This window comes from Hyperoodon ampullatus (genome assembly GCF_949752795.1).
Source record: "Hyperoodon ampullatus genome assembly, chromosome: 15".
NCBI classification, from domain to species: domain Eukaryota; kingdom Metazoa; phylum Chordata; class Mammalia; order Artiodactyla; family Ziphiidae; genus Hyperoodon; species Hyperoodon ampullatus.
The window spans coordinates 71,123,227-71,138,457 of NC_136928.1; positions in this window are offsets into that span (position 1 = coordinate 71,123,227).

Here is a 15,231-nt window from a genome sequence, read left to right on the forward strand (position 1 = left end):
CCTTTTGTTGCAATGGTGAATGGGGGTGTTTCCTTAATTTCTCTTTCAGATTTTTCATCTTTAGTGTATAGGAATGCAAGAGATTTCTGTGCATTAATTTTGTATCCTGCAACTTTACCAAATTCATTGATTAGCTCTAGTAGTTTTCCGGTGGCATCTTTAGGATTCTCTATGTATAGTATTATGTCATCTGCAAACAGTGACAGTTTTACTTTTTCTTTTCCAATTTGTATTCCTTTTATTTTTTTTCTTCTCTGATTGCCATGGCTAGGACTTCCAAAACTATGTTGAATAATAGTGGCGAGAGTGGACATCCTTGTCTTGTTCCTGATCTTAGAAGAAATGCTTTCAGTTTTTCACCATTGAGAATGATGTTTGCTGTGGGTTTGTCATACATGGCCTTTGTTATGTTGAGGTAAGTTCCCTCTATGCCCAGTTTCTGGAGAGTTTTTACCATAAATGGGTGTTGCATTTTGTCAAAAGCTTTTTCTGCATCTATTGAGATGATCATATGGTTTTTATTCTTCAGTTTGTTAATATGATGTATCACATTGATTGATTTGCATATATTGAAGAATCCTTACATCCCTGGGATAAATCCCACTTGATCATGGTGTATGATCCTTTTAATGTGTTGTTGGATTCTGTTTGCTAGTATTTTGTTGAGGATTTTTGCATCTATATTCATCAGTGATATTGGTCTGTAATTTTCTGTAGTATCTTTGTCTGGTTTTGGTATCAGGGTGATGGTGGCCTCATAGAATGAGTTTGGGAGTGTTCCTTCCTCTGCAATTTTTTGGAAGATTTTGAGAAGGATGGGTGTTAGCACTTCTCTAAACGTTTGATAGAATTCACCTGTGAAGTCATTTGGTCCTGGACTTTTGTTGGTTGGACGATTTTAAATCACAGTTTCAATTTCATTACTTGTGATTGATCTGTTCATATTTTCTATTTCTTCCTTGTTTAGTCTTGGAAGGTTATACCTTTCTAAGAATTTGTCCATTTCTTCCAGGTTGTCTATTTTATTGGCATAGAGTTACTTGTAGTAGTCTCTTAGGATGCTTTGTATTTCTGTGGTGTCTGTTGTAACTTCTCCTTTTTCATATCTAATTTTATTGATTTGAGTCCTCTCCCTCTTTTTCTTGATGAGTCTGGCTAATGGTGTATCAATTTTGTTTATCTTCTCCAAGAACCAGCTTTTAGTTTTATTGATCTTTGCTTTTGTTTTCTTTGTTTCTATTTCATTTATTTCTGCTCTGATCTTTATGATTTCTTTCCTTCTGCTAACTTTGGGTTTTGTTTGTTCTTCTTTCTCTCTTCTGTTAGGTGTAAGGTTAGATTGTTTATTTGAGATTTTTCTTGTTTCTTGAAGTAGGCTTGTATTGCTATAAACTTCCCTCTTAGAACTGTTTTTGCTGCATCCCATAGGTTCTGGATTGTCGTGTTTTCATTGTCATTTGTCTCTAGGTATTGTTTGATTTCCTCTTTGATTTCTTTAGTGATCTCTTGGTTATGTACTAATGTATTGTTTAGCTTCCATGTGTTTCTGTGTTTTTCCCTGTAATTGACTTCTAATCTCATAACGTTGTGGTCAGAAAAGATGCTTGATATAATTTCAATTTTCTTAAATTTACTGAGGCTTGATTTGTGACCCAAGATGTGATCTATCCTGGAGAATGTTCCATGCACACTTGAGAAGAAAGTGTAGTCTGCTCTTTTTGGATGGAATGTCCTATAAATATCAATTAAATCTATCTGGCCTATTGTGACATTTAAAGCTTGTGTTTCCTTATTAATTTTCTGTTTAGATGATCTGTCCATTGGTGTAAGTGAGGTGTTAAAGTCCCCCACTATTATTGTTTTACTGTCTATTTCCTCTTTTATAGCTGTTAGCAGTTGCCTTATATATTGAAGTGCTCCTATGTTGGGTGCATATTTATTTATAATTGTTATATCTTCTTGGATTGATCCCTTGATAATTATGTAGTGTCTTTCCTTGTCTCTTGTAACATTCTTTATTTTAAAGTCTATTTTACCTGATATGAGTATTGCTACTCCAGTGTTCTTTTGATTTCCATTTTCATGGAATGTCTTTTTCCATCCCCTCACTTTCAGTCTGTATGTGACCCTAGGTCTAAAGTGGGTCTCTTGTAGACAGCATATATATAGGTCTTGTTTTTGTATCCATTCAGCGAGCCTGTGTCTTTTGGTTGGAGCATTTAATCCATTCACGTTTAAGGTAATTGTTGATATGTATGTTCCTATTACCATTTTCTTAATTGTTATGGGGTTTTTTTGTGGGTCCTTTGTGGGTCCTTTTCTTCTCTTGTGTTTCCCACTTAGAGAGGTGCCTTTAGCATTTGTTGTAGAGCTGGTTTGGTGGTGCTCAATTCTCTTAACTTTTGCTTGTCTGTAAAGCTTTTGATTTCTCTGTCGAATCTGAATGAGATCTTTGCCAGGTAGAGTAATCTTGGCTGGACGTTCTTCCCTTTCATCACTTCAAATATATCATGCCACTCCCTTCTGGCTTGTAGAGTTTCTGCTAAGAAATCAGCTGTTAACCTTATGGGAGTTCCCTTGTATGTTATTTGTCATTCTTCCCTTGTTACTTTCAATAATTTTTCTTTGTCTTTAATTTTTGTCAGTTTGATTACCATGTGCCTTGGCATGTTTCTCCTTGGGTTTATCCTGCCTGGGACTCTCTGTGCTTCCTGGACTTGGGTGGCTATTTCCTTCCCCATGTTAGGGAAGTTTTCGACTATAATCTCTTCAAATATTTTCTTGGGTCCTTTCTCTCTCTCTTAGGCTGTCTTCATTTCTTTTTTTTTTTTTTTTTTTTTTTGCGGTACACGGGCCTCTCACTGTTGTGGCCTCTCCCAGTGCGGAGCACAGGCTCCGGATGCGCAGGCTCAGCGGCCATGGCTCACGGGCCTAGCCGCTCCGCGGCATGTGGGATCTTCCCAGACCAGGGCACGAACCCGCATCCCCTGCATTGGCAGGCGGACTCTCAACCACTGTGCCACCAGGGAAGCCCTGTCTTCATTTCTTTTCTTTCTTTTTTTTTTATTCTGTTCTGTAGCAGTGAATTCCACCATTCTGACTTCCAGGTCACTTATCCGTTTTTCTGCCTCAGTTATTCTGCTGTTGATTCCTTCTAGTGTATTTTTCATTTCAGTTATTGTATTGTTCATCTCTGTTTGTTTGTTCTTTAATTCTTCTAGGTTAAACATTTCTTGCATCTTCTCAATCTTTGCCTCCATTCTTTTTCTGAGGTCCTGGATCATCTTCACTATCATTATTCTGAATTCTTTTTCTGGAAGGTTGCCTATCTCCACTTCATTTAATTGTTTTTCTGGGGTTTTATCTTGTTCCTTCATCTGGTACAAAGTCCTCTGCCTTTTCATGTTGTCTATCTTTCTGTGAATGTGGTTTTCCTTCCATAGGCTGCAGAATTGTAGTTCTTCTTACTTCTGCTGTCTGCCCTCTGAAATTCATTTTTTATTTTTAAAAATTTTTGGCTGCCCTACACAGCTTGCAGGATCTCAGTTCCTCCTCCAGGGATTGAACCCAGGCCACAGCAGTGAAAGCGCCAGGTGCTAACCACTGGTCTGCCAGGGAACTCCCTACATTGGTTTTAATAAGGAATATTAGAAGCAGTTTAAATGTTCATCAGTAAAGGAATGTTAAAAATGCATTACCAATCCTATGGAATACATCACGTAGCCATTAAAAAGTAATTAAAAAGTACTGCATTTACATTGCCTGTAATTACCAATAGACTTCATATTGTTTAAGTCAGCTTGCACTTTCTCCTCTTTTCACCTGTTTAATGTTTATAAATTTTTACTTGAAGTTTTTCTTTTTTTAATAAAAACTGTGTATATTCAAAGTATACAACATCATGTTTTCATATACATATACCTTGTGAAATAATTTCTATAGTCAAGCTAACTGACTTGTGAAATAATTTCTATAGTCAAGCTAATTGACATATTCATCACCTCACATAGTTACCTTTTTTTGTGGGTATGGCGAGAACACTTAAGATCTACTCTCCTAGCAAATTTCAAGTATACAATACAATGTTATTAACTATATTCACAGTATTGTACATTAGATCTCTAGAACTATTCATCCTACATAACTGAAACTTTGCATTGTTTGACCAACTTCTCCACATCTCCCCCAATCCCCCTCCCCGCCCTGCCCCTGGTAACCACCATTCTACACTCAGCTTCTATGAATTCAACTTTTTGAGGTTCCACACAGAAGTGAGATAATGCAGAATTTTTCTTTCTATGTCTGGCTTTTTTGACTCAGCATAGTGTCCTCCAGGCTCACGTCCTGTCACAAATGACAGGATTTTCTTCTTTTTTTAAGGCTGAATGTGTGTGTGTGTGTCTGTGTGTGCATCTGTACACATGTATAATATGTATACATGTGTATATATATATATATATATATATATATGTATATATATAATGGATGCAATTTCTTTACTCATCTGTTGATGGGTCCTTTGGCTGTTCCATATCTCGGGTATTGTGAATGATGCTGCAGTGAACATGGGGTGCAGATGTCTCTTTGAGATTTCATTTCCTTTGGATATATAACCAGAAGTGGACTTGTTGAATCATATAGTAGTCTGTTTTTAATTTTTTGAGGCACCTCCATATTATTTTCCATAATGACTATACCAATTTACATTCCCGCCAACAGTGCACAATGGTTCTCTTTTCTCCACATCCTCGCCAACATTTGCTATTTTTTGTCCTTTTGACAATAGCCATCCTAACAGGTGTGAGGTGATTTCTCATTACGGTTTTGATTTGCATTTTCGTGATAATTGAGCATCTTTTCATGCATTTATTGTCCATTTGTAAGTCTTGTTTTGAGAAATGTCTATTCAGATCCTTTGCCCATTTTTTAATTGTGTTATAAATATATGAATTTGGATATTAACCCTGTGATATTGTGATTTATAAGAAATATATATGTGATCCTTTAGGTTACCAAAATATATTTTTTATATATATTTGATCTTCCTCCACTGTTCCTGTCTCAGAGCTCCCAAGGTCCTTGGAATTTCCTAAGTGTTGAGAGTGATAAAATGTATCTTTTGTTTTATTAACGAGGTAACTTTTGGAAAACACCTAAGATGAGGGCTGGTTGCCAGTGGAGCCAACCTTGTGATTGGAGGGTTGGAATTTTCCGCCCTCACCCCCTAACCTCCTGCGGGGGAAGAGGGCCTGGAGGTTGAATCAACTGCCAATGGCCAAAGATTTAATCAGTCATGACTATGTAATGAAGCGTCCATAAAAACCCAAGAGGAGTGGGTTCAGAGACCTTCCAGGTTAGTGAACACATGGAGATTTGGGGAGAGTGACTGATCCTTTCCCCATCACTTGCCCTCAGCATCTCTTCCATCTGGCAGTTCCTGAGTTATATCCTTTTATAATAAATTGGTAATCTGGTAAGTAACATGTTTCTCTGAGTTCTGTGAGGTGCTCCAGCAAGTTAATGGAACCTGAGGAGGGGGTTTTGGGAACCTCTGATTTATAGCTAGTTGGTCAGAAGTACAGGTAACAACCTCAACTTTCGACTGATGTCTGAAGTCCAAGTGAGGCAATACCACTTGTTTATTTTGCTTTTGTTATTTGTGCTTTTGGTGTCATATCAAAAAAAATCATTGCCAAGGCTAATGTCAAGGAGTTTTTCCCTTTGTTTTCTTCTAGGAGTTTTACAGTTTCAGGTCATACATTTAAGTCTTTAATCCCTGTATATGGTGTAAGATGGGTCCAATTTCATTCCCTTGCCTGTGGACATACAGTCTTCTCCAAACTATTAAAAAATCTATCCTTTTACCATTGTTTATTTTTGGTACCCTTGTTGAAGATTCAATGACTGTATATGTGGGGGTTTATTTCTAGGCTCTAGATTCTGTTTCATTGTTTTATGTATCTGTTTTTATGCTGGTACTATGCTATTTTGATTACTATGGTTAATTTGAAATCAGGAAGTGTGATGCAGCCTACTTTGCTCCTCTTTCTCAAGACTGCTTTGGCTATTCAGGGTCTTTTGTGGTTCCTTATGAATATTAGGATTGCTTTTCCTATTTCTGTGAAAATGTTGGAGTTTTGATAGGAATTGCTTTGAAGCTGTAGATCATATTTGTCCTGGGCTTTTCATTTTGGGGATTAAATCTTGTTATTTGTTATTGGTCTGTTCAGGCTTTCTACTTTTTCTTGATTTATTTTGGTAGATTGTCTCTTTCTAGATATTTATCCCTCTCTTTTAGGTTATCCAGCTTGTTAATGTGTAATTGTTCTTAAAGTCTCTTATGATCCTTTTTACTTCTGAGGCAACTATTGTAATGTTTCCTATTTCATTTATGATTTGCTTTGAGTCTTCTCTCTTTTTTTCTCAGTTAGTCTAGCTAAGTGTTTGGCAATTTTGTTGTATTTTTTCAAAAAATGAATTCTTAGTTTTCTTGATTTTTTTCTACTGTTTCTCTATTTGATTTATTTCTGCTCTAATTTGTATTATTTCCTTCCTTCTTCTAACTTTGGGCCTAGTTTGTCTTCTTTTTCTAGTTGCTTGAGGTGTAAAGTTTGATTGTTTATTTGAGATCTTTTCTTTTTTTGATGTATTTTTTGCTAAAAAAACTAAAACTTCCTTAGTACTGCTTTTATGACATCCCATAAGTTTTGGTATGTTGTATTTTTGTCTTTGTTTATCTCAAGATATTTTAAAAATTCCCTTTGATTTCCTCTTTGACTCAATTGTTATTCGAGAGTGTGTCATTTACTTTCCATGTACTTATGAATTTTTTCATTTTCTCGCTGTTATTGATTTCTAGTTTTATTCTACTGTGGTCTGAAAAGATACTTGGAATTATTCTATCTTCTTAAATTTGTTGACACTTGTTTTGTGACTTAACTTATGATTTAGCCTGGAGAATGTTTTGAGAGCACTTGAGAAGAATATGCATTCTGCTATTGGGTGGAAAGTTCTTAATATATCTTTCAGGTCCATTTGGTCTATAGCATTGTTCAAATCAACGATTTCTTTACTGATTTTCTGTCTGGATGTTCTGTCCATTATTGAAAGTGGGATAGAGAAGTCTCCTGCTACTATTGTATTGCTGTCAATTTCTCCCTTTAGATCTGTCAATATTTGTTTTAATATTTAGGTGCTCTGATGTTGGGTGCATATATATTTGTAATTGTTAGATCTTCCTGGTGAATTGACCCTTTTATCATTTAATAATGACCGTCTTCATCTCTAAGTCAGCTTTTGACTTAAAGTCTAGTTTCTTCTGACATAAGTATACCCACCCCTGCTTTCTTTTGGTTACCATTTGCACAGAGTAGCTTTTCCATCCCTTCACTTTCAGCCTATGTATGTCCTTAAGTCTAAAGTGGGGTGTTTATGGACAGCAAATTGCTAGATCTTGCTCTTTTATCTATTCAGCCACTCTAAGCCTTCTGGTCGGGGAATTTAATCCATTTATATTTAAAATAATTATTAATAGGTGAGGACTTAACTATTGCCATTTCATTAAGTTTCCTGTCTGTTTTGTTCTTGTTTTATTCCATTTTTCTTCCCTTGCTATCTTCCTTTGTTATGTGATGATTCCAGGGTTATATTTAGGTTGTATCTTTATTGGCTACATTTGGTTAGCTCTAGTGACACTGGTCCCTATTCAGGTGGCACTAACAGGGTCTCCTTTTTTCCAATAAGTGATCAGCAAAATGCCTACCATAGTGTCTGCTGAAGAAGTTAGAAATGGCTTTTGACCCTCTAATTTCTGAATCTCTTGTTTTGCTGCAGCAGGAACAGGAGTTGTGCAGTTGACCGTGGATTCTGTTGGGAGGAGAGTAACTTCCATGTTGAGTGGATTTGAAACATTTTCTTCCACTGCACAGAAATCACTGACCCAAATACCCTTCCTGCCTTCTGGGTGTTTGAGATAGGCAATTGTCACCAAGGTATGGTTTGAGGGGAATTCTGAAAACCTTCTTATTAAGACTATCTTTGCCATGGGTCTTCTGCAAATATCCCAAAGTCTCACAATATAGGCATTATTTTCAGTAGAGTTGTACTTGACAGAGGTCTAAGCTAGAGGAAGTCATGAACACCTTATTGTGAGTTATGTTACTGTATTCTTTTCTCCTGCCAATGCAACCTTTAGGGGACCAAATGCTAAATAGATAAAAGAACCCTTGATATATAATTTTAAATAAAATAAACACTTAACCATGAAACAAGTATAAGAAGGTCCAAGAAAATTCTTATTTCCCCCCAAATGATTACTTGGATGATTTTTGAAGTATTTCAAAAATCAAATGTGTTCAAACATATATTTTGGTGCTTCTGTTTTGTCAGTGCCTTGATTTCAGCTTATACTGGCTAATAGATGTTATATCAGGGCTGTGGGGCATGATACAGGAGGGGCAGTATGAGGGAGAAATATGTCCAAAGGAGGCAGTGAAAACTTCACTGATGGTCCCTGGTGTGGGGTCTCTGGACTTGAATTTCAGAACTTTGGGGCTGGGCTCCAGTTCCTGCATAGCTAGGGGTCAGGGGAGGCAAATCCCTTGATCTGAGTTCTATTCCTATGTTGTGTTTAGTGACCTACATTAGAGTACCTGTTACTTATATAGTGCTCATAACGAGGGCAAGTTCTCACAGTCTACCTTGAACAACACCCTTATTTTAGAGTGAGGAGAAAGAATACAATCTGCAGAGAGCTGGTGGTAGGGTCCCCTCTGAAACCCAGGGGTCCTCCTCTGGAACCATTTCGCAGAGCCCCTCCCAATCTGTCGTGAGTACAGAGAAAGTGTATCCCAAGATGTTCCTTGCACAGTGCCTGCCATATGGTGGACACTCAGTAGATTTTTTGCTGATCAAATGAATGATTTTATCCATGATGGTTTCAAGCCATACGGCATCCTTCTCAATCACACACTGAGACTACCAAAGCTTTTAATATTAGGCTAAATCTCTTGAAATGATGGTAGAGACTAAATATTTACTTTTTTTTTTTTTTTGCGGTACGTGGGCCTCTCACTGTTGTGGCCTCTCCCGCTGTGGAGCACAGGCTCCGGACGCACAGGCCCAGCGGCCATGGCTCACGGGCCCAGCCGCTCTGTGGCACGTGGGGTTCTCCCGGACTGGGTCACGAACCCACGTCCCCCGCATTGGCAGGCGGACTCTCAACCACCACCAGGGAAGCCCAATATTTACTTAATAGATTTTTAGAGCAGCATTGTTCATTTTAAAACCTCAGGGTGCATTTGAATAAAATTACAAACAATTAAAATCTTTTAAAAAACCATAAAAACCTTAAAAGCAAAAATGATATTTTATGGTTAATAAAGCTAGAATATAGGCATGATTGTAATGCTATATAATCGTGTATGTAATTATTACATAACTAATATATAATCATCCTAATAAACCATGTAATTTCAGCCATTGCTTCCTCTGAAGCTTCTCTATTTATAGGCCTGATGTGGTTGGCAGGGGGGAAAAGATAGATTTAGGGGAGGCTTGAGGATTAAGCACAGTGTGTAACTTGGAAGGGCCTGTGGTTTACTAATTTAAGAGAATCTGCATCTGAACTGAACAAGGAAAACCAGCTTCAGGCTCAGGAGACCCTTGAGGGAATCACCTGGACCAGGTGAGCTGGTCCTTCTCCATCCCCCTCCCAGCTACCCTGCTTCCTGCTTGGGTGCTCATCCTACGAACCCCTCTCCAACCACACACAGGAGTGCCCTTCCTCATCTCTGCCTTTTCCCTTCCAACTTAGGTCCCTGGAGACTTGTTGCTTTCCTCCCCATGCCCTCCCACCCCCAGCAGTGACAGTCACTGAGCCAGGCCAGCCAGTCACACATTCTGGGCATCTGTGATCCTTTGCCAATAGTCTGTGGATGCTTTTCTTGTTCCTGTTTAACTTGAACTCCCCTCAAGGCCAGGACAGGGGATGGGCCCTTCTCTTCTCTGTGTCTGACTCATCTCCTCGTCTGTCCCAGGCTGAAGAGGGCCTCCTGGTCTAAGCAAGGCAGTAGCTGTCATCTTGGGATGGAGACATACCAGACAAGTCACAAGTTCCTTTGAGCAGTGGTTCTCACACTTGAGTGTGCACTAGAATCACCTGTGGGGCTGCTTAAACACTACCTTCTCCACCTTCCTCCTCTCCCCCCACCAGGATTGCTAATTCAGTGAGCCTGGGTCTCGATCATTTGCATGATCAAATTCCTAGGTGATCACAAATTTCTAGGTGATGCTGGTGAGGGGACTGCCCTTTGAGAACTACTTGTTTAAGGAAAGATCATATGGGCCTGTCATGGTTTCAAGACTCTGATGGCTTCCAACTTGAAAATGATAGTTATCTCCGACAGCTGTAAGTGCTCTTCTGTTTACAGATGCTTTCTCATGTGTTCTTTCACAACCTTCCCAGGCAAGGGACCGGATTGGTGGTGTTTCTTTTCTTTTGTCTTTTTTTTTTTTTTACATCTTTATTGGAGTATAATTGCTTTACAATGGTGTGTTAGTTTCTGCTTTATAACAAAGTGAATCAGTTATACATATACATATGTTCCCATATCTCTTCCCTCTGGCGTCTCCCTCCCTCCCACCCTCCCTACCCCACCCCTCTAGGTGGTCACAAAGCACCGAGCTGATCTCCCTGTGCTATGCAGCTGTTTCCCACTAGCTATCTACCTTACGTTTGGTAGTGTATATATGTCCATGCCACTCTCTCTCACTTTGTCACAGCTTACCCTTTCCCCTCCCCATATCCTCAAGTCCAGTCTCTAGTAGGTCTGTGTCTTTATTCCCATCTTACCCCTAGATTCTTCATGACCTTTTTTTTTTCTTAGATTCCATATATATGTGTTAGCATACAGTATTTGTTTTTCTCTTTCTGACTTACTTCACTCTGTATGACAGACTCTAGGTCTATCCACCTCATTACAAATAGCTCAGTTTCGTTTCTTTTTATGGCTGAGTAATATTCCATTGTATATATGTGCCACATCTTCTTTATCCATTCATCTGATGATGGACACTTAGGTTGTTTCCATCTCCGGGCTATTGTAAATAGAGCTGCAATGAACATTGTGGTACATGACTCTTTTTGAATTATGGTTTTCTCAGGATATATGCCCAGTAGTGGGATTGCTGGGTCATATGGTAGTTCTATTTTTAGTTTTTTAAGGAACCTCCATACTGTTCTCCATAGTGGCTGTACCAATTCACATTCCCACCGGCAGTGCAAGAGTGTTCCCTTTTCTCCACACCCTCTCCAGCATTTATTGTTTGTAGATTTTTTGATGATGGCCACTCTGACCAGTGTGAGATGATATCTCATTGTAGTTTTGATTTGCATTTCTCTAATGATTAATGATGTTGAGCATTCTTTCCTGTGTTTGTTGGCAATCTGTATATCTTCTTTGGAAAATGTCTATTTAGTTCTTGATGTGCTCAAGGCCCCAGGCTGACAAGCAGCGGAGAGGGGAGCTGGGGTTTGAGCCCCAGCCCCTTCCTCACATACCCCAGTGCTTCCCAGAACTTTCTCTTTGGATGGGACTTGTTCTGTTCTTTGAATTTTCAGGGAACTCTTCATCCGATGATTCAGGCAATGGAACAGAATGTTCACTAGCTTCCAGAAGGGCTGATTGCTCCACCAGTCCTGCAGAATCCCTCATCCCAGGCTCTTTTCTTTGATCAATAAAGCACACTCCTCTCATATGGGAAAGAAACCAGGCAGTCACTTGCAAGATGAAACATCCTGAAGTTTGGACCCATCTCTGGGGTGGTTAGTAGCAGTTGCGATGTCAGGAAAGCAACTGAGTTTTGCTGTTGCTCACTGCCCCTCATCCAGATGACCTTTCCAGTGATATCTCCCTGACCTCAGGTTCTGGAAGACCAAGGGCTGCTGCTCAAATCACTCCCATGAGTCAAGCAACAGCAGGTTTGTCCTTTAAATCTATACAGCCTGTGCCCTCATCTAGGAAGGAGAAGTCACCCCAGTCTCCAAGGGCCTTAGGTAATGGTAGGTACCTGGGAATAGATGCATTACCAACTCACTGTCCATTTCAATCCAAACTTCACATTCTGTCCCCAGATGAAACCTCTTTCTTTCTAACTACCGTTTGTAAAATCTGGATCCATTTTAGTAGAGACATAATGTATTTATGACAGATTTCTCTTTTCTGTTAGGACAGAAATGCCATAGCTTGGCAGATTATTGCCTAGGGATTCCTTCTTATAGCTTTTCCATCGTATCCTCCTCCAATTTTCCATTCTGAGGTGCTCAGGAAGCTTCTAGGTCACGGTCAGCTGGCTAAGTCTTCAGCTCCTGGAGCAGCACTCAGAAGGAATAGCTGAGATCGGTGTTTTATTTTATGGTTCTACTTCGTCTTATTCGGAAAACAGCAGTACTGAAAAGAAGAATGTCTCAGAGACATCTGTATTTTCAGCAACGATTCTCATAGCACAGAAAAATCTAATCAGCAGCTTCTGTGTGAACAGAGCTTGGGTTGAAAATCATTTGAAATGTGGGAGCCCAGTCTGAGACCTCTGCTTTGGAGGGGACTTGTACATTGTTTCCCGAGCATTGATCATCTTGAGGACTCAGTGGGGTTTTTTTTGTTTTTTTGTTTTTTTGTTTTTGCGGTACGCGGGCCGCTCACTGTTGTGGCCTCTCCCGTTGTGGAGCACAGGCCCCGGAGGCGCAGGCTCAGCGGCCATGGCTCACGGGCCCAGCCGCTCCGCGGCATGTGGGATCCTCCCAGACCGGGGCACGAACCCGCGTCCCCTGCATCGGCAGGCGGACTCCCAACCACTGCGCCACCAGGGAAGCCCAGACTCAGTGGTTTTAATTGCTGCAGTCACTCTGTCCCTTCTTGCCTTTCATGGTGCAATGGATGCTGAGCTGTGCTGGCTTCGATGATGTCTTTTTTAGGGCTTGTTTATCCTTGGGGCTCTGCGGGGAGCTGATGATCCTTTCCCGGGATGCACATGCCTCCAGGACCATGGCACAGGATGGACAATCGATGACCTTGTGGTCACTGCTGTCCTGCAGAGGGCAAGACTGGGGTTATTCACAGCTTGGTAATTGGCCCCGATGCTGAGATCTTCATCCTGAGCAAATGCAGGCATCAGGGGGGCAGTTACAGATCAATGCAGGGACGCTGAATACACAGGCCCCAGAAAAAATACCAAAATCAAAAATGGATTTGTGTTTAGCGTGTATTGTATATCCTGGTCTGGTTATGAATAATTTAGCCTTCCCCAGGCTGAATAGACTATATTTAGCAAACCTATTTTGCTTATAATACGTCCTATCCTTTTATGAAGAAGCATAAAGCATAAGAGAAGTGCTCAGAATTAGGGGGGAGCAGGAGTTAACTTGGTAGGAGCAGGAGTGTGGCGGCATCCTCACCTGTAGCCCCAGGCTTACCACGCACACCTAGGCTTGCCAAGGGCAGAGGGCTCCGGGCACGTGCACCTGGAAATGGCGTCAGCAGTGTACCTCCCTGATTGGGCAGGGGACAGGGCTACTCTGCTTGTGTCTTTGGTGGCTCCTAGCTGGGTCATCTGTCCAAGAGAGGAGAAGAGGCAAGAGTTGAGGGGTGCCGAGAGGTTTTACTTTCCTTTTGTACTGTTACCTTCCCGGAGGGAATAGGATGGCACACTCACATTAGGCAATTTGACTGGACTTTAATAGACTCTGTACAGAGGTAGAGGCAGGATTAAAGGAACCCACAGGGAATAATGCAGGCTCCTGGGGCAGGAGCAGCAGGGCTCCTTACCTCTCTTGGGCCTGAACAAACAAGGGTGGGGAGCATTTCCTCACCCCAAGAAAGGGAGGGCTGTGTGGACTGGCTGCCTAGTGGGAGTTCAGGATTTGGTTGCTGGTGACTCCAGCCCGTGGTGGCTCCACAGGAAGGGCGCCACAAGGATAAACACCGGAACTGCATTCCCCTTCCTTCTCTCATCTCCTGTGAGTGTTCCCTCATTGATCAAACTCAGTAGAAAGCTAGAAGCAAGGGAGCCCCTCATGTAATCCTCGTAGGTCAGCCTCCCAGGGAGAGAAGAATGGAGAGTGGATTTGGAGGTGCCAGTGGAGGATCCCAGTGCCCTCATAACATCTCTTGTAATGACACTCCTGCTGTGGGTCACACCGCACTGTCTCTAGAAGGTCCCTATTCACTTGCAAATATCTAACCTTGGGACGTTGTTGGCTTAGCTATTAATAAAAAGTCTGGATGTCTATCAAATTGGTTGGCTACCGACCGTCTCAGGGATGGAACACAGGACAGGTACATTTCATGCGTAAGGTGGAGGCTAATGGTGCAGGATCGGGTGGCTCAGGGAGAAGCAGTCCAGGTAGGCTCTCCAGTGGGGGCCTTTGTCTGTGTAACTTCCCTGGCCACCTGAACACCTGAGTGGTGGTGGGAAAAGGGGCATGAGAGGCTATCGATATGGAAAATGGAAGTCACTGGCATTGTTTTAGGGTCTGCCAGACTCTGAAATCCTTGGGAGGCAGATACTCAGTCCCACTGCTGACTGCCAGGGTACCCCAGGAATTCATCCCCAAGTCACTTTTTTTCAGAATGTAAAACATATTTTCCTGTTAATAGTAATTCTATGAAAACTGATTAAGATTCTTGACTGCTCCTCAAAAGTCTATTTAAATGCTAGGTGGTAAGTACAAGGGCATCTGTTAAATTATTTTCTGTTTTTTTTTTTTTTTCTGTATGTTTGAAATACTTCGTATGTAAAAATAAAATAAATTAAAAATTCAATTTAATACATATTATTCTGACCTCCGTGCATCCTGGGAAGAGGGTCAATGGAGGTGAGGGAGGAGAAGTTAAAGAAGGAAGAGAATCCTCTTTCCTTTAATTTTTTTGGGCAAAACTTTGAAACAGGGGAGATATGTCCTTGGCTTCCTCCCATGTTCCCTTCTACAAACTCACCCAGCTCTCACCTCATCCAGTGTGACAAACCCACACCCCCAGGGCAACCCTTGAACACAAGGCTTTCCTGTTCTCCCCCTTCAAAACTATGGTGTGGCTAGTCTTGGGAAGGGGTTAGAAAGTGCTTCAATTATCTATTGATGCTCAATAAACTATCTTAAAACTCAGTGGCTTAAAACAACAACTGTTTTATTTGGTCACACTTGTGTGGGTCAGGAATTTGAATAGGGCATGTGGG